Source organism: Ornithorhynchus anatinus, chromosome 5 (assembly GCF_004115215.2).
Source record: "Ornithorhynchus anatinus isolate Pmale09 chromosome 5, mOrnAna1.pri.v4, whole genome shotgun sequence".
NCBI lineage: Eukaryota > Metazoa > Chordata > Mammalia > Monotremata > Ornithorhynchidae > Ornithorhynchus > Ornithorhynchus anatinus.
Genome location: NC_041732.1, coordinates 84,092,475 through 84,113,140, shown reverse-complemented (window position 1 = coordinate 84,113,140; position 20,666 = coordinate 84,092,475). Strand labels below are relative to the sequence as shown.

Here is a 20,666-nt window from a genome sequence, read left to right as displayed (position 1 = left end):
TTCCCTTCCCCTACCACATCGTGGAGTGAAACAGGGCTGTTTGGTAGATCCTGTCCTGCTTAACTTATTTTAGGCCACCGTACTAGCGGATGTATCAAGGGACCTGGGGGCTGGAGTCAAAAGACTCTTCTTACTAGGAGGTTCACCCAACTCAATATGTTACACCTCATAATAATAATAGTAATAATGTTGGTATTTGTTAAGCGCTTACTGTGTGCAGAGCACTGTTCTAAGTGCTGGGGGAGATACAGGGTCATCAGGTTGTCCCACGTGAGGCTCACAGTTAATCCCCATTTTACAGATGAGGGAACTGAGGCACAGAGAAGTTAAGTGACTTACCCACAGTCACACAGCTGACAAGTGGCAAAGCCGGGCTTCGAACCCATAATCTCTGACTCCCAAACCCGGGCTCTTTTCACTGAGCCATGCTGCTTCCCATCATCAGACCCCTTCAAAAGTCTGAGATACAATGGGGCAGAAACTCCTACATGTCAAAGTCTGTGAACGTTCACATACGGCAGGGGCATGATAAATCACTTTGCAGGTTCAACATAGCGCCATGACCTCAGTCTGAAGAAAAGTGAGAGTATACACCTGCAAGGGGAAACGCTACATATAGCCAAAATTCCCGTCAGTGAACCTGTACTTAACTCTGTCACCAACCTTTCTACCTGGGCAGTGCACTGATCAACAAAACACCAATAGGGAAAGAAGTAGAAAACAGAATTCAAAAGACCAGGATAGAACCAGTAGATTGATCCCGGACTTAGCTCTGTCACCAACCTTTTTACCTGGGCAGTGCACTGACCAATGAAACGCCAATAGGGAAAGAGGTAGAAAACGGAATTCAAAAGAGAAGCATGGAACCAGCAGACTGACAAAATGGGGCAAAACTGGGGAATCAAGTGCTTACCATAAGTCAAACAGAGTTCTAAGCACTGGGGTAGATAAGTTAAATGGGTTGGGGATGATCCCTGTTCCACATGGGGTTCACAGTTTAGATAGAGAGAACAAGTAATGAATTCCTATTTTACAAATGAGGAAAGTGAGGCCCAGAGAAGTTAAGCAACTTGCTCAAGAATACACGGCATGCAAAGGGCAGAGCTAGGATTAGTGTTCAGGTCCTCAAATTCCCATGTCCATGCTCTTTCATTCATTCAATCAATCAATCTTATTTATTTGGTGCTTACTGTGTGCAAAGCTAGGCAGTTGGGAGAGTACACTACACCAATAAACACACACATTTCCTGCCCTCAGTGGGCTTACCTCCATTAGGCCATGTTGCTCCTTGAGCTGTTTTACCAGTGACCTCCCCCCCCCCCCCCCACCAAACCATACGGAGCCTCAAAAGGCAGGTCAGAATTTCCAACATTGAGAACCTGAAACACAATCAGCACCAGCTTAGAACAGTGTTCAAAGCAACACACTTTAACTGGATGGTCCATTCTAAGAAAATGGATGATAATAAGGTACCGAAGAAATGTGATGAACTGAAAGGGGGTGTGACCAAGGGCAGAATAAACAGTGTACAAAATAGTGAAACACACAGCCAAACAATGTGACAGAACAGTCAACTGCAGGGAGACCACAACAGCAAACAGACCAGACTGGAAATTAGTCTTCAAAGGAGGTTGCTCTCTGAAATGAAGGTTTCATGTAGATATTAGCAGATGCTAAGAGGCAGAAAGGTTTGTAAGAGACAGGTCTTGCATATGACAAACATATGAGCACAGCAAGGAGCTAGCTTTCCATTCACACAAGACAGAAAGATATGCCAGTCCTTATTAATCTTTTCAACCAAATCCACCTGTGTGGCTAGGCTCTTTTCATTAGTAATATCTCTTTAAAAACAAAAGACATCCATACATTCATATTAAAATACTCAAAATGTTTTCATGTTTCATAATTTACTTTTTAGCAACCTAGTTGGGGGAAGGGGAGGAGTTGCTAGAGGTGAAATTAAGATATATAACGAGAGGTCACAATAGTTTGAGAAACATTCATTCAGTTGTATTTATTGCTTTCTGTGAGCAGAGCTCTGTACTAAGTGCTTGGGCAAGTACAATACAACAATAAACAGACACATTCCCTGCCCACAACAGGCTTACAGTCTAGAAGACATCCATCATGGTGAGCATTTGCTCTATTATTTGAAATAGCCACACAGGCCACTTCCCATAACTCATGCAAGCTCACAGATGTCTCCACAGACAGAAGCACGGAGACACATACACACACAATACTTTCTCCTGGACCATCAAACAAAAGAAAACTGCTGTTGTAGTGCCCCTCGTGTTTTGGGCTTGGACTGCTGGAGATGCTTGTTTGATGGAAATAAAATTACCACTTTTTTTAAAGTCAAATGTTTATTGAAGAGTGAGTTTTCCCCAAGAGAATCATATCAAATAAGTATCTAAAGGATGCCCTGGAGTGCTTTCTTTCCATCAGCGATTACTTTAGTTCCTTTCAGAGGCAGCTAATTTACAGTAATTCCTGGAACCTAGACATACTCAAGAGGCATTTGTGACTGGGAGACAGTTTCTCTACCCAAATTTACTAGAAGTTCAAAGTCTTTTTTTTTTAATGGGATGGTGAAGGTTTCAGTCTTCTTGACTGAATTCTGCACAGTGTAATTTTATTTTTTATACCAGATGTCTGAGTGAATCCACCAGGAATCAGTGATCCCACATCATGATTTCCAGGATCTCTGCTTCTCTCATGCCCTGGTAGAACAAAGTGTCCACAGCAAGATGGCCAGCTTCACAAAATCTCAGGAAGACTGTAGTGACCGCTGCTGTAACGATCACTGTGGCTGCATTTTTGAGAGTGGACCCTGAGCCATGAGCAGCCTGACATTCTGCTCTTCCTGCCCTCATTCCCTACTGACCTTTGCTTTAATTTTATATATTTGTCTATGTTTTCATGTTATCTTAGTGTTTCGTTTCATCCCTCCTTCTGTGTCTGTCACTTCAACTTCAACTCTTCTAATGGATCTTTCACCAGTCCTCTTCCCCTTTTTAATTTTTAGAATATGAGCTCCCCAAGAAACAAGGATTGTGTTCAATTCCCATCTGTCTATTTTTTTTTTCCCCAGAGCTTAGTACAGTGGTCTGCACTATGACATCATGTAAAGAAGTTGGAAATACACTTTTTTTCCCCAACGGGTAGAAAACAAATTGAATTTCATTTAGTTCTCATTTCATTTAACACACACACTCATGCACATGCACTGAAGAGCAGCTATTCATTTATTCAATTGCATTTATTGAGTGCTTACTGTGTGCAGAGCACTGTACTAAGCACTGGGAAAGTACAGTGCAGCAACAAAGAGAGACAGTCCCTACCCACAACAACCTCACAGTCTGGGAGTGGAGAGAGACATCAATACAAGTAAACAGGCATCAATATAAGTAAATATAATTACAGATATAAACATAAGTGTGGGGAGATGGGTTAGGGAGAAGAGCAAAGAGAGCGAATCAGGGTGACGAAGGGAGTGGGAGATGAGGAAAATTGACTGGAACATACGGCTGGATAGAACAATGAGGTTTATTCTCTCTGTGCCTCGTGCAAACTTGCAGTGCATCCATCAGTACGAGAGAATTGACACACTATCTCCGCTTTACAGATATATATCCAGGTACACACATGATTTATAATAATTATGGTATTTGTTAAGCACCTACTCTGTGTCAAACATTGTTCTAGTCACTCGGGAAAGTGGGATTGCCTAGTGTGTAGACCCCAGGCTTGGAAATCAGAAGGACCTTGGTTCTGATCCCACCTCCACCACTTGTCTACTGTGTGACCTTCAGCAGGTCACTTAACTTACTTGTGCCTTAGTTACCTTATCTGTAAAATAGTAATAATATTTGTTAAGGCTTACCATGTGCCAGGCACTGTACTAAGTCCTGGGGTAGATAAAAACAAATTGGGGTGGACATTGTCCCTGTCCTGTGAGCAGTCTAAATCCACATTTTACAGATGAAGTAACTGAGGCGCAGAGAAGTAGAGAAGCAGCGTGGCTCAGTGGAAAGAGCACGGGCTTTGGAGTCAGAGGTCATGGGTTTGAATCCCGGCTCGGCCACTTGTCAGCTGCGTGACTTTGGGCAAGTCACTTAACTTCTCGGTGCCTCAGTTACCTCATCTGTAAAATGGGGATTAAGACTGTGAGCCCTACGTGGGACAACCTGAATGCCCTGTGTCTACCCCAGCACTTAGAACAGTGCTCGGCACATAGTAAGCGCTTAACAAATACCAACATTATTATTATTATTAAGTAAAGTGACTTTTCTTAGGGATTAAGACTGTGAGCCCAATGTGGGACAGAGATTGGGTCCAACTCAATCACCTTAACTAAGCACTTAATAAATGCCATTGCTATCATTATTATTATTACAAATTGATCAGATTGGATAAAGTTCCCGGTAAAACATGGGGCTCACAATCCAAGTAGATATATCAAAGAGATACATCTACTGCTCTGGTGTTGTGAAGCTGGCCATCTGGAATTGGATCTAAAATGCATTGAATTTGAGGTTTTCCTGCTCATCTTTTAAAATCGTGGAATACTTGCGAACTCCAGCTCAATTTGCAGCAGGAAAAATTTGTAGCCCCTCCTGCTTTAATATCTACTGATCCCTTGACTTTGAAGTTTTCCTGCCAATTGAATGTCTTTAGGCATGAGGAGAGGTGGGGCATTCACATTAACTTCTCAGCAGATTGTATTCCTCCTAAATAAATGTAATCTTCTAGGCCATAGAGATATGATAAGTATCTATATGTGTTTATATACCTAATCGAATATCTGTGTGCCCTTCCAGCTTTTCCAGGCAGAGATAGAGGTACTGATTGGAGGTAAAACAGACAAAAATACCTGAAACTTCCATCTCTGACATTACTCAGGAAAGAGCACATCAGTAAAGTGTTTGTACTTTTGAGTCCATGAACCAAGGGTTAGAAACTTCGTTTTATGCCTTCAGAGACAAAGTTGCTTCAAAATAAATCCCCAGCCACACTGCCACGTTACTGAAAGCTTGCAAGGGCTTGGGAATTGTGGTTTTTCTACAAACTTTCCAGGAGAGTTAATTGGGCTTCTTGAGGACTTTTCTTCCTGGAGGAATTGATGAGGCTCCTGAAGCTTACAGGGTGGTAACTGGCCTCTCGCTCTCTAACCTGTCAGCCGAACACTCGCCTGATCCTAAATGACGGTGATCATTTACTTGAGAAAAGACTGGATGTGTTTTAATCCCCTTGCTTCAAAGTATAAGATATCCACGGCTGTTCTATAAATGGGTTCTCTTCCCCACAAACTCAGGAGCTGCTGAATCTTCCAGCAGAAAATCCAGTGATTTAAATTTAATGCATTAATTTATTTTAAAGTCTGTCACGGCCTGTAGACTCTTAGGTCCTTGTGGGGAGGGAACGTGTCTACCAACTCTGCTGTATTATACTCTTTGAAGCATTCAGTATTATGCTTAGTATTAGCGTTTACTCTGTGCACAGGGCTGTACTCAGTGCTTGGAAGAGTGCAATGCAACAGAGTTAATAATAATAATGATGGTATTTATTAAGCTCTTACTATGTGCCAAGCACTGTTCTAAGCACTGGGGCAGATAGAAGGTATTCGGGGTGTCCCTCGTGGGGCTCACAGTCTTAATCCCCATTTTACAGATGAGATAACTGAGGCACAGAGAAGTTAAGCGAATTGCCTAAAGTCACACAGCTGACAAGTAGTGGAGCCAGGATTAGAACCCATGGCCTCTGACTTCCAAGCCCGTGTTCTTTCCACTAAGGCACGTTGATTGTCTAGAGTTGGTAGGCACATTCCCTGGCCATAATGAGCTTACAGTCTAGAGTTTAGAATGAGTGGGGTATCTGGCTGCCTCCACCAATCGCCGAAGCTGAGGTGGATCTGGGAGATGGTTGGACTTCTCCTCACCAATCGAGAGTTTCCGTGTGTTCTTGCTGGCCGTGGGGCACCCCGAAGCCACCCGCAGACTCACTGGAGCCTCCTTGCCTCCTTCACCCTCACTTGGGGTGTGGTTTGTGAACCGGGAGAGAGCAAGGAAAGGCTTCAGCCCAAACGCCTTCAGGACACTGCTCCCAGGATCTGTCTGGATCCAGTGATAGCAATGGCAGAGTGGATAGAGAACGGGCCTGGGAGTCAGAAAGTCATGGGTTTTAATGTTGGCTTCACCACGGTTGCTGTGTCACCTTGGGCAAGTCACTTCACTTCTCTGTGACTCAGTTACCTTATCTGTAAAATGCGGATTAAGACTGTGAGCCCCATATGGGACAGGGACTATGTCCAACCTAATTTGCTCGTGTCCACCCCAGCACATAGTACAGTGCCTGGTACATAGTAAGCACTGATAAAATATCACAATTATTATCACTGCCTTTAATTGGGGGAAGCAGAGCCTAGATGAGGTCTCAGTCCAGTTGTCCCTCAAACCAACTGGGACTTTTGGGAGTGAACAGGGATGGAGGGAACTTCTTGTGCCCCAAAGAGCTGCATTTACTGTCTTTTGCTGTCACTGGGAAATTGGGCCTAATAAATGCATCACAGAAGACATATTGAAATATGAATATCATCTAAACTCTCCTTGGCAATGTTCTTGTTACATCCCCACTCTTTCCTTTCCTTTAGGCTGAGGGTCCTGCCCAAATCCAATCGATCATTGCTTGGTGATGGCAGCTCATCACATTCACAGATAAGGCCTACCGGATCCTTCCACGATGCCAGATTTTTTTTTTTTCTAAAGGCAAACAACTTGAAATGCAGGGCTCATTACATCTAACTTTTAAATTGTGCCTCTGAACAGTGGCAGTGACAATGAATAAAACATACAGAGGCTGCATCTATATTTAACACTGATTTTATTGCTGATTGTGCTTATGAATAAAATAGGCCCAACATTTCTCTGTTTATGGTAGGGAGGTCTTTAGCGCAATGGACCCGGTTGATATATACTGTTTAATTATGGAATCTGATGCCATGGTTTCTGAAATTGGACGAACTGCAAGGCTGGAGGGTTTGGCAGCTGTAAGCCAGGTGGTGGGAGGCCAGAAGTTCTAGCTCTCTCCCTCACTCACTGTAAGTCTTCAAACAAGATGCGGAAAAGGACGTCACGATTTTATCTCCATTCACAGCTTAGCTTTCGAGAGGTGGAGTGGAGAGGCAAGTGGAAAATAATCTCTTCAGGACCTGTGGGTTTTAAAGGATTGAGAGGCTCACCATAATGAAATGAATCTCCCGGGCTAATGGAGGAAATTTTCATAGAGAAAACCCAAATTGGGTTTGGATGAGCTCAATGTAAATCTGGCAGTTGGTGAGCTAGATCAATCAGTGGTGTTTATTGAGCACCTAAGGAGTGCAAAACACTGTTTGAAGCACTTGGGAGAGTACAAATATAAAAGAGCTGGTAGATACATTCCCTGCCCACAAGGAACTTATAGGCTAGAGGGGGAGACAAACATTAATATAAGTACATTAAGGATATATAAGTTCTTTGCAACTGAGGGTGGGGTGAATATCAAGTGCTTAAATAGTACAGATCGAAATGCATAGACAACACAAAAGTGGGAGGGAGATGAGAATGAGAGTTTATCTTGAAGTGATGAAAAGTCTCCAGTCTCCTAGAGGTCACATGCTGCCTTGAAGGTGCACCATTCTAACTGCTTGGGAGGGCACAAAAGAAAGAATAATGATTATAATAATATTAATAAGAATAATGATGATGGTATTTATTAAGTGCTTACTATGTACCAGGCACTATGTACTAAGCAGTGGGGTGGGTACAAGCAAATTGAGTTAGACATAGTCCCTGTCTCATGTGAGGCTCAAAGTCTCAATCCCCATTTTACAGATGAGGTAACTGAAGCACAGAAATGTGAAGTGACTTGCCCAAGACCACGCAGTAGACAAGTGGTAGAGATGGGATTATAATTCATGACCTTCTGACTCCCAGGCCCCTGCTCTATCCAGTACGATAATAGACCCATTCCCTACCCACAGTGACTTGCACTATAACATTAGACACAAACAGAAATGTATTTATGGGGTAATTTGCAAAAATTATTGACTCTACAACTAAATAAGCATTCATACACAAGTACTGAGGGCAGAAACAAATAATCACATGAGTTGCAGAGGTAGCTAGGAGGGCAGTATTGGGGGTGAAAAATAATAATGTTGGTATTTAAGCGCTTACTATGTGCAAAGCACTGTTCTAAGCGCTGGGGTAGACTCAGGGTAATTAGATTGTCCCATGCAAGGCTCACAGTCTTAATCCCCATTTTACAGATGAGGTAACTGGGGCACAGAGAAGTGAAGTGACTTGCCCACAATCACACAGCTGACAAGCGGTGGAGCTGGGATTCGAACCCATGACCCCCGACTCCCAAGGCCGGGCTCTTTCCATTGAGCCATGCTGCTTCTCTAAATTGAGGAAGCTTGTTGGAGTAGATTGGAATTTCGGGAGTTCTTTTTGAACAAGGGAAGAGTCACAGTTGGTTGGATTTAGGGTGGGTCTTAGTACAGTGTTCTGCACATAACGGGGCTCAGTAAATGCTACTGATTGATTCAGCAGCAGACAATTTCTGATGGGGTTGGTTTGACTCTAAATTCTCATACTGAGTTCCATTTTGATAAGTGCATTCCAAGCGCTTAGTACAGTGCTCTGCACATAGTAACTGCTCAATAAATACTATTGAATGAATAAGTGCCTTATGTCTTCAAGTGTGTATGGGGACGTTGAATCAATCAGTCAATCTATTAATTGAGCACTTCCTGTGTGTAGAGCTCAATACCTAGTGTTTGGATAATAATAATGATTGTGGTTTTTGTTAAGCTCTTACTCTGTGCCAAGCACTCTTCTAATCACTGGAGAAGATAGTAATAGTAGTAACGATGATGATGGTATTTGTTAAGCACTTACTCTGTGCCAGACACTGTACTAAGTGCTGGGATGGATGCAAGTAAATTGAGTTGGACACAGTTCCTGTCCCATGGAGGGCCTCACTGGCTCAATCCCCGTTTTCCAGATGAGGTAACTGAGGCCCAGAGAAGTGAAGTGACTTGCCCAAGGTCACAGAGCAGACAAGTGATGGAGCTGGAATTAGAACCCATGACCTTCTGCCTCCCAAGCCCATGCTCTAGCCACTACGCCATGCTGTTTCTGATGGATGAGAATGGATGAGTAAAACAGAGGGAGCAGCCCCAGCCCTTAAAGAAGTTATAGTCTAGCAGAAAGATAGGTGGTTGTTTAAGGAGGTGGGCTAGAAAAGTTTCACTAGATATTGGGTCTGTATGGGTTACTTGTTCCCTTATTCCTGGTGTTCCCATGGCTCAGAATTCTCTCCCTCCCCACATCAGACCTCCCAGACAAATTCATAAACCAACCAAACACCTCTTATGCAACCTGTACCCATGTCATGGACTCCCTCCACCTAGGAACTGAAATCAAAGAAATAAAGAAAAAAAAACAAACCTATCACACTAAACCATATGATATAAAAGCAACCAAATATATTTTGGAAACTTGAATGAGAAAAGTTGGTTTTTAACAGCTAGAAGAACAATAAATTAGCATATTGACAGAAACAATATGGGAGCCACTTAGGGAAATCTACTGTATTATGAGATAGGAGATGAAGCAGATAAGCTTAACTTTGTTAAAAGAAACATTCTTCATCTTCAAAATCCCCAGTTAATCCTGTTAGTATTGAAGGGCTGAAGGCAGGTATTACAGAGGTTCCCACATGCTCAGCAAGAATAGTTTGTAGTTATCACAATACTTAAAATCTTGTAAATAACAATAATGATACCAGTGTTTGCAAAACACTTACTCTATCTCAAGCGCTGTTCTCAGCACTGGGGTAGATAGAAACTAATCAGGTTAGACACAGTCCCTCTCTTCCATGGGGCTCACAATCTTAATCCACATTTTACAGATGAGGGAATTGAGGCCCAGAGAAGTGAAGTGACTTACCCAAGGTCACATGGGAGACAAGTGGTGGAGGTGGGATTAGAACCCAGGTCCTTCTGTCTCCTAGGCCGGTGCTTTTTCCACTAGGCCACACTGTAGTACAAGCTGGGAAGCAAGTTTTCCACCCCAGGAATATCCTGATGAAGCCTCCGCTTTTTGCTGGCCTATAGGTTTCCAGTTCAAATCCCTTCCTACCTGATCCTAATAAATCCAACCTTGGATTTTATTTTGTGCTTTTCAGTCTCATATACTCAGGTTCTTCACTGCAGGATAGTTCTTTGTTCTGTGCATCACACTGGGAAAAGGCCATTAGGGACCCAGAACCAGCAAAATTATCCCAAAGTCGGCTTCTACTTTTTAATGAATACTTCCCTTCTTTTCTTAGTACTCTCATTTTTAATGACAAATCTGTTATCTCCCGCTCATTATTTCTTTCCCATCCAAAACCTTATTAAGGTCACATCTCCTCCAAGAGGCCTTCCCCAATTAAACTCTCTTTTCTCCGGCTTCCTCTCCCTTTTGCATCGTCTGTGTGCTTAGATCTGTGAAGTTTGGGCATTTGTTATTTGCCCCATCAATATCCCCACAGCACTTATATACATATCTATAAATGATAGGCTATAAATTATATTAACGCTCGTCTCCTCGACTGGATTATAAACCAATTGTGAATAGGGAATCCGTCCACCAAGTCTATTGTATTGTGCTTTTCCAAGTGCTCAGTACAGTGTACATAGCAAGCACTCAGTAAATACCATTGATGATTATAATTTAAGGGATGCAGACACATATTGATAATGATATTTAATTCGATCAGGAGACTAGCTACTAGGAAATCAACAGCAAATAAAGTAGCTGTCGCAGATGGTTGTTCCTGCAGAACTCTGGGAATTATTCCAATGACTTGAAGTGTGTGTTACAGCCATGGATTCTAAAGGTTTTCTTCTCCAGGTGCCCACTTTTCTACTTCGGTATTTACAGTTAATTTGGATGTCAGAGAGTAAAATAAACATGCCACCTTGTGCAAATTGACTTTTTCACCCAAAAATGTCACCGCTGGGATGACTGTGTTGAATTTCCCAAGTGTGGAATACCAGTTGCAGGAGTATCAGGCCTGGCTTTTATAATGTCTCCAGAGAGCCGAGTGCTCTCTGTTGGGCTCAGAAGAGTTCTCTGCTGTTTGCTTTAGTCTTGCTGGCTACAGGAAGAGCCTCATCCAGAAAGTTGGATGCGGTCATCCTTATTTTAGAGAAAGTGAGTCAAGGTGGGTGGTCCTATCAGCAATGATTCTGTGTGGCCATGTTTGTATCAGAGAGGAACTGGGGTATTAGACCAGGGTTACTGGGCTGCTGTGTCAGCTGGGACTTGAGTCTCTAGAAAGGAGAAATGGAGCTTTCTTTCAAAATGGAGACTGAAAGCTAAACTCTGGGCAGTTTAGTACTCAGTGCTCCAGGCACGTGCCCCTGACCGGGGTCTTGACCTGAAGGGCAAAGGAGTAGTGGATTCCAGGTTTGAGGCTCTGCTGGAACCCCCCACAATGTGGGTATTCAATTTCCCCAATCCCAGCTCCAGGGGTAACAAGCACTATCAATCAGTTCCTTGGTAACGGGGTCACTGGCCTCTCCCTCCTGGGTTGCTCTGCTAAGAGAAGCAGCCTGGCTTAGTGGAAAAAGCACGGCTTGGGAGTCAGAGGTTGCGGGTTCTAATTCCAGCTCCACCACCTGTTAGCTGTGTGACTTTGGGCTTTACTTAACATCTCTATGTCTCAGTTACCTCATCTGTAAAATGGGGATTAAAGCTGTGAGCAGCACATGGGACAACCTGATTACCAACCCAGCTCTTAGAACAGTGCTTGGCACATAGTAAGTGCTTTGACAAATACCAGCATTATTATTATTACTCCAACCCCTGCTGTGGCCCCCTATTGGCCCTAGTAACCTCCGGCAGAATGGCTTCTGGGAAGCCAGTGAAGAGTGGAGTTGCTTTCTGCTGGGCTGGGTTTGGGGGTTCAGACAATAGGAGTGCAGGGGAGAAGCTAAGCCAATTAAGTAAGTAAGCGCTCAATAAATACGATTGAATGAATGAATGAATGAAAGTAAGCTCATTATGGGCAGGGAATATGCCTACAACCCTGTTACAATGTACTCTCCCAAGCACTTAGTACAGTGCTCCGCACACACTGAGCTCTCAATAAATACAGTTGATTAATGATATTCTCCTAAGTGCTCAGTACAGTGCTCTGCACATTGTAAGCATTCAATAAATACCATTGATTGACTGATTGATAAACCGGAAGGCCATTACCACCACTATCAACACCATTACTCTCTTTGCCATCATCATCAACCTCTTCGTCTTCATCGCTGTCACCATCACCGCTGCACACAATGATTCTCCTTTTATCAGGATAATGTTAAAAATAACAGAATGCATAGGCGACCCAGACACTCACCTCTTGGAGCCCTTTGGGTCGCTCACCTCTTCAAACTCAAGTGAATGAAAGACTCACACTCTACACCCCAAGCTCACTTTAGAGTTAAAAGCAGACAGCCTTTCATGTGTTGATGACATTCCACAGGGCATGTGATAAATATCAAAGGAAAGATTGTTCAATACTAGCACCCTGATAAGGATCATGTTAATGCATGAATCCACTTGTAGAAGCCCTTGTTAGTATTTTTGAATTTTGAGCAGTTTCTGAGCCCTATCAGTGTTGCACTTTAATGAAGTGTTTGATATGTAACATTAAGCACATGGCAAGATTAAGCAGATCAGACTCCCTAATTTGGGCTGATCAGTAACACGTTCTGGGGTTTGACTCAATGGCTGAATGATCTATAGTAGGGTCTTTTATAATAGTTGTGGTGTTTGTTAAGCATTCATTGTGTGCCAGGAACTCTACTAAGCACTGGGGTGGATACCAGAAAATTGGATTGGACAAAATCCCTTTGCCATATGGGGCTCAAGGGGAGCAGCATTGCCTAATGGAAAGAGCACAGGTCCAGGAATCAGAGGACCCAAAGTCTAATTTCAGCTCTGCCATTTGTCTACTATGTCACCTTGGGCAAGTACCTCAACCTCTCTGTGCCTCAGTTATTTCATCTGGAAAATGGGGACTAATTCCTCCTCCCTCTGACTTAGATTGGGAGCCCCAAGTGGGACAGGGACTGTGACCAAATTGATTATCTCATAACTACTCCAGGGCTTAGAACAGTGCTTGACACATAGTAATTGCTTAACAAAAAACATAAAAGAAAAAAGAAAGAAAAGCAGGACAACCTCCAGTCACCACTATAGAGGATGGTGATGTTGCTGGCATGAGCTGCTGTAATCTTGCAGTTGTTGAAATAAGGCTACATAAGATCCTTGTCCCCTCCTCGGGTCGCACCTGGAGAGTTTCCAGTACTCTACCAGTGTCGATTACGGGAGGGAGAGTCAAACAGAGGCCTACCCATTCCATTCCTAGCTTGGCCAGTGGATAGCAAATGGAAGGCAATCTGCTACAAGTCAAAACTCACCCATGCTGGGCAGCAGTGGCATGGGAGACTGTCGAGGGCAAAGACTCAGGTTTACTGTGCAGAAAGAGGCACGGATAAATCACCTCAGTATTCTTACCAAGAAAACTCTATGGATAAACTACCAGAATGATTGTAGATAGGAAGCGGGGTGTTCTGGGAGAGGTGTGTCTGTGGTGTTACTATAGGTTGGAAATGACTCGTCGGCATAAAACATAAAAGACAAGATCCTTGAGGTCAACTGAATCTACTAGCTCTATTGTACTTTATTTTATAATACTTTGATACTCACCCCAGCCCCATAATACTTACTCAAATATTCTTCCATTCTCTTATTTCCCCCGTCCCTTATCTATTTTAATGTCTGTCTCCCTCTATAGACTGTAAGCTCCTTGTAAGCAGGGATTGCAAGTGCAAGTGTGTATTTGTTTCCAGTATTTGTTTAGCACTTACTATGTGCCAGGCACTGTTCTAAGGGCTGAGGAAACAGTCCATGTCCCTTGTGTCCTTCTGTCCCTCACATACTTAATCCCCATTTTACAGATGAGGGGACTGAGGCACAGTGAAGTTAAGTGACTTTCCCAAGGTCACACAACAGACAAGTGGTAGAGATAAGATTAGAACCCAGATCCTTCTGGCTCCCAGGCCTTGCTTGAAGCACTAGGCCGTGATTGTGTCTACCAACTCTGTTGTATTGTACTTTCCCAACCTCTTAGGACAGTGCTTTGCATATGGTTAAGCACTCAAAAAATTCCAGTGATTGGTTGCTCCTCTCCCAAGGGCTTAATACAGTGCCTTCCACACAGTAAGTGCTCAATATTTACCATTGAGTGATTGATCACTGCCTTGGCTGAACTGTTAATGAGTCTGTCACAGCTGGAAATACATCATCTGTCTGACTGCATCTGAAAATTCTATTCGTATCCTGGAAGTTTCAGTTTGCATAATAGTAATAATAATAATAATTGTGGTATTTGTTAATGACTTACTATGTCCCAGACACTGTACTAAGCACTAGGGTGCATATAAGCAAATCCGGTTGGACATAGTCCCTCTCCCATGAGGGTTTCACATTCTCAATACCCATTTACAGATGAGAGAAATGAAGTTGTGGTGAGTCCACAACAAGCTGCTTTGTTAGTGACTGTGATTCCATGAACAACAAGAAGGAAGAGACTGGCGAAGGCACTGATGGGCTTTACCTGAGACAGGTGATCACTGGCCTGTGGGGGTGGAGCATGGAGGGAATAATAATAATAATAATGTTGGTATTTGTTAAGCGCTTACTATGTGCGGAGCACTGTTCTAAGCACTGGGGTAGGTACATGGTAATGAGGTTGTCCCATGTTCTCTCCCTGCTGTACCCAGTAACAGGCCTGGGCCAATCAGTGACTGCTATGTAGAGCCACAGTTGCTATGCCTATGGCAGATAAAAGATGGTCATTTTGAATCTCGAGGAAACTTGCAAAGGGGCAGAAGCTTGCAGAGAAGCAGGGAAGCACGCTAAGATCAGCAGAAGCAGCAGGCGACCAGCACTCGAAGGCAGCAGAAGGTAGCAGCGTTTGGAAGCAGAAAGAAGCAGCATTGGCAGAACAGGCTGCTTTGACCACACAGATTGGGTATTGGACCTTTGGTGGAATGGAGTGAGTGTGTGTATGTGTCACTCCCTTGCACTGTGGTAAACTTAAGTAAAAAACTTCTCACAGTAAACTTGGTGATCAGAGGTGTGGTTTGACTTCTACTACGTGTCACCGAGGCTCCCCCAGTCCAGGAAGGTCCTGTTTGGTACGAACCGGGAGCTCACAACACAAGTGATTCGACACAAGCCATTTGCCCAAGGTCGTGCAGCAGATAAGTGGTGGAGCTGGGATTGGAATCCATGACCTTCTGACTCCCAGGCCCATGCTTTTTCCATTATACCATGCATCTTAACGCAGCTGGGCAACTATAGTCCATGGCTACTGCTGCAGTGGATTATTGCCCAGGGTCAGAAGTGCTTGGTGGTGGTCACTGGAGGACAGTAGCAGCCAGCAGGAGGACGTGTAGGTTCTGTTCTTCTCTCTTCCTCCCCCTTCCTCCCCTCTCCTACTTTCCTCTTTTTTCCCCTCTTTCTTCCACTTTCCCATTCCTTCTATCCCCTGCCTTCATTTCACTTATTTGCCCTCTCTTCTGCACCACCTATTAATTTGGAGCTGTACCCCTTAAGCACTTATATTCACCCACCCCCGAGCCCCACCGTACTCATGTACATCTCCTTACATTCTGCTGTTTCCCCTATCTGTAATAAATTTTAATATATTACTAGATGGCAAGCTCCTTGTGGGTAGGGCCAACTCAATTGTCTTGTCCTTTCCCTAGCATTTTGTACAGTGCTCTGCACACAGAAGGCACTCACTGATTCACTGATTGCCTTCCTACTCCTCTCATCGCCACTTCTCTTCCTTTCTCTTCACTTCCCCCTCCTCCCCTGCTCCCCTTTCTTATTCTTCCCCTTTTCCCACTGAATTCTTCTTTCTCCTCATCTTTTTCTCCCTTTCCCTCTCTTTCTCTTCATGTTTGCCCCACTCCCAGTCCTTCCTCATACCATTTAGTCCCTGCCTAATGTAACCTTTGACAGAGCGCTCTTTGGGGTTATTTTGTTGGTCTTGAATTCATATCCAAAGCCCAGAACCATCAGTTATGTGCTGGCATAGTGATATGTCACAATTTATAGTACAATAGACATTACCTTGAACATGGTACAATGAGAAGCTACAAGGCAATTTCAGGTCTACTAAGATCCTGTTCGAAATATGTACCTCTGCTGCCCCAAGTTATAATTCACCTTGATTATACTGCCATTATAGAGTGTGTTGGTTTTAAATCTTCAGAGGAAAAATAAAGGTTTTAAAAATAAAGGCACCTGAGGGGAAAAAGATAGAAACGTTCTCTGATCTCAAAATGTCCTAGTAAACGAGAGATGTACATTTCCTTGGCTGGTTCTCTGCTCCTAGGTAGCTCATCACTTTCACAGTGCTCTCGTCCAGCATGTAGAATGGACACGCTGTCACGACGACCCCCCCCGACCCACCCCCCCCCACACCCCATGTCTGTACCCAGGGGGGTTACACTGGGGATCTGACAGTCTCAAAGAGGAGAGGGGGGGTCATTTCCAATTCAGATTGTCTTTCATCTTCTCTATGTAAAGGGAGGACAATGCAACTCTGACAGGAGTGGAAGTTTTGTAATGAATCAATCCATCAGTGGTATTCATCATTTTTTATTGTATGCCTAAGGTGACTTCCAAAATGCTTGGGAGGGTGTTATGTTGAAAGCACAACGAGGGACAAAGTTTTTAAACACATAGTGTGGCTGAGTCTTTGGGCTCCGCATTGGCTCTTTCAGTCACATATGCGCTCAAGGGTGCATTTCATGCTTAGCAAACTCTTTTCTGAATACAAAGGAAAGTATATATACATACATATACATATCTGTGAAATTTGTTGAGTGCTTCTTATGTCTCAAGCACTGGTCTAAGCACTGGGATGGATACAGATTGGGTTGGACACAGTTCCTGTCCCACGTGGGGCTCACAGTCTCAATTCCCGTTTCTACAGATGAGGTAACTGAGGCACAGAGAAGTGAAGTGACTTGTCCAAAGTCACAGATATATAATGTATATATGTAAATATATGTACATATAAATACATACAAACATTCCCCCCCCACCACACATGTGGAAAAGTACAATAGAGGAAAAGAGGAAGTCAATGTGAGCCTTGTCTACAAGGAGCTTGGAATCTTTTGGGGAGGGCAGGAGGTACAGGTGTAACATCTGGCTTAGTGGAAAGAGCCCGGGCTTGGGAGTCAGAGGTCATGAGTTCTAATCCTGGCTCTGCCACTTATCAGCTATGTGACTTTGGGCAAGTCACTTCACTTCTCTGTGCCTCAGTTGCCTCATCTAAGCAGCATAGCTCAGAGGTAAGAGCCCAGGCTTGGAAGTCAGAGGTCAAGGGTTCTAATCCCAGCTCCCTCACATGTCAGCTGCATGACTTTGGAGAAGTCACTTAACTTCTCTGTGCCTCAGTTCTGTCATCTGTAAAATGGGGATTATGACTGCGAGCCCAGTGTGGGACAACCTGATTACCTTGTATCTACCCCAGCATTTAGAACAGTGCTTAGCACATAATAAGCGCTTAACAAATACCAACATTATTATTATTAAAATGGGGATTAAGTCTGTGAGCCCCTTGTGGGACAACCTGATTACATTGTGTCTACCCCAGGGCTTAGAACAGTGCATGACACATACTAAGCGCTTAATAAATACCACCATTATTTACAGGTAAGAGGAAGAAGTGCTTAAATAGAATATGAAAATGGGTATTTACAAAAGTGCTATGGGAGATTGTGAATGCCAAAATGCTGCAGTGATTGATAGTTGGGTGGAGATGACCTGCGGGGAAGATTTGGAGAAAGCCTTCTGGAGGGGCTGGACTTTCTGAATGACTTTGAAGAATCCCTTCACATGCTCCAGCATGCATAAGGGGGACTTTGATCAATCAGTCAATCAAATATTTCTTGAGCACTTACTGTGTGTAGAACACTGTACTGAGCACTTGGGAGAGTACAGTATAACAGAATGGAGATAGAGGTAATCCCCAAATCCAAAGCCTTTGGAGGAGCATCTCTATGGAGAGCTGGAGAAAATTACTGGTATTTATAAAGTGATTATTATGTGCCCACCACTGGTAGAGTCTCAAGATAATTAGATCATACCTAATCTAGTGGGTAGGGAGGACAAATATTTAATTCCCCTTTGGCAGAAGAGGAAATGGAAATACAGAGAAGGGAAGGGATTTACCTAAGGTTGCACAGCAGACAAATGGCAAAGCCAGAATAAGAACCCAGGTTCCCCTGACTCCCAGGCCTGTGTTCTTTCCACTAGATCTTGCTGCTTTTATGCCATCCTATAACCTCCCTCACGGACTCAACCTAAATGGCTTTAGGAACTTTAGGAACTGTAAATTAATTGTAAGCCCTTTGAGGGGACGAATCATGTCCACTGAGTCTATTATTCTCTCGCAAGTGTTTAATAGAGTCCCCTGCAAACAATAGTGGCTCAGTAGATAATGTTGATTAGGTACAATGATGGGTCCTCTTTTTAAGAGGTTCTGGCTGTTGGCAAGAAGACCCATAGGCCCCAAGGAGGAGCGTTCTGCCCATCTACCCCCTGACCCCACCCTTAAGGCAAGTATTTCATGTGCAGTGCCCAGAATTGGAGAGGGAGAGCCATACCACCAGACTCTTCTGGAAGCTATAGTATGCCCCTAAACCTAATCAGTAAATCAATCAGTGGATGGTACTTACTGAGCTCTTACAGAACACCCTATAATCGAGCACTTATTATGTGCAGAACATTGTATTAAGCGATTGGAATGTACAATTCAGCAACAGATAGAGACAATCCCTTCCCAAAAGATATAATCCTTACCTTCAAGTTGTTTACAATCTAGATCCTTTTGGGTTGAGGCTCTGTATAGGTGATTGTAAAGAGGGCTTGTTTTCTTCCAGATCCCCACAAACACTTTGTGCATGGAGAATACATAATAGCCTTCTAATAATAATAATTAATATTATGGTATTTGTTAAGCACTTACTATGTGCCAGGCACTATATTAAGTTCTGGGTTGGTTACAAGTAAGTTGAGTTGGACATAGTCCCTTTCCCATGTGGGACTTACAGTCTCAATCCCCATTTTACAGATGAGATCACTGAGGCACAGAAAAGTGAATTGATTTGCCTGAGGTCACACAGCAGACAGGTGGCAGAGCTGGGATTAGAACCCATGACCTTCTGACTCCCAGGTTCGTGCTCTATCATTAGGCCATGCTGCTTTTCATCCTAGTGGGGGAGATAGACACAAAATAATCACAGAGAATGGGGAAATGAGATTGGAGAGATGGCTTTGTGGATGAAAAATCGAGATGCACATGAGATATTCATATGCTCACTTCTATTTGCCTCCTATTGCTGTTCTTTATTTCAGCCCACATTTCTTTTACCTCTCATCTAAATGTTGAACAAAATAATCAAGAGATAGGCCTTCATTTTTTTCCAGGATCATCCATAAAAGAAAGAAGAGGAAAATTTTAATGAGGTTTTTATTTCATATTTCCCTTCTCTAGCTGCTTTTCTCCTCCCACAGATGCTGCACCAATTATATCTGCATAAGAAAGATTCCTGTGTGTTCTTTACTCAGAGCAGAATTACATTTTTTCTTAAAGTCAGCAGCACACACGAAACCAATAATGGAGTGAAAAATTCATTGGGGGAGACAGATTTTACCCATTGAAGCTAAAGCCTGGAAAACATTTGACTGATGACTAAAAGAGGCTTCAAGCTGCCTAGCTGTCATGAAGAAGATTCTTGGAATCAGTTGTCAGTGTGTGGACTGCTATTTAATGAGAGTTTGTGTAAAGGTTCAGAGTGCATGAGGGATAGAGGGAGCCATGCAGAATCTTCATCATCCATAATTCACAGTAATAACTTCTCTCCGGTAGCTTCCTGGTGTCAGCATGGTATCTGTTGTTGGCGAACATGATAATGATTAATGATAGCCGTACAGATGTGTCGGTATGTTTGTGTTTGTGTGTGGGTGTGTGTGTGTGTGTGAGGCCGGGAGGACGAAGGGAGGGGGGCTCCCTGCCTAGGAAACAATTTTCCATTTCCTTAAATTCTCGTCCTGTTTTTGAAAGAAAAGGTTCAAAGAGACTTACACAATGTTCCTTCAAAATACCCCTCCTTAAAGAATTCTGGAATACAATGAGAGTAAGGGAGGTTGTGTTGATGTCTGCTTCCATTTTGGTGTTTGGCAGACCTTTTTGACACAGGAGTCCGTTGGAGTCACATGATAAGTCATTTCCCGGAGGCTACTATTTCAGCGCCAAATTGATTCATCCTTGATTTTCTGGACATGCACAGCATAGTAATAGGATTTATTGAGTGTCCACTATGTGCAACTACTAGTTGATGGGAAAGAATGTACAGGCGAGAATCATCCTTCATTTTTTGGATATGCTTATAGTAATAGGATTTATTAAGTGATAATAATAATAATAATAATAATAATAATGCTATTTGTTTAGTGTTATGTACCTTAGTACATTACTGGGTTGGA

At 43.2% G+C, this 20,666-nt stretch overlaps 1 non-coding gene across 1 annotated transcript; it reads left to right on the top strand.

The window, feature by feature from the left end:
- The first annotated feature begins 13,362 nt into the window (after nt 1-13,362).
- LOC114812394 lies at nt 13,363-13,500 on the top strand. Its single transcript, XR_003760048.1, has one exon. It is a non-coding gene; the product is annotated as a small nucleolar RNA SNORA7 (small nucleolar RNA).
- The last annotated feature ends 7,166 nt before the right edge of the window (nt 13,501-20,666 follow it).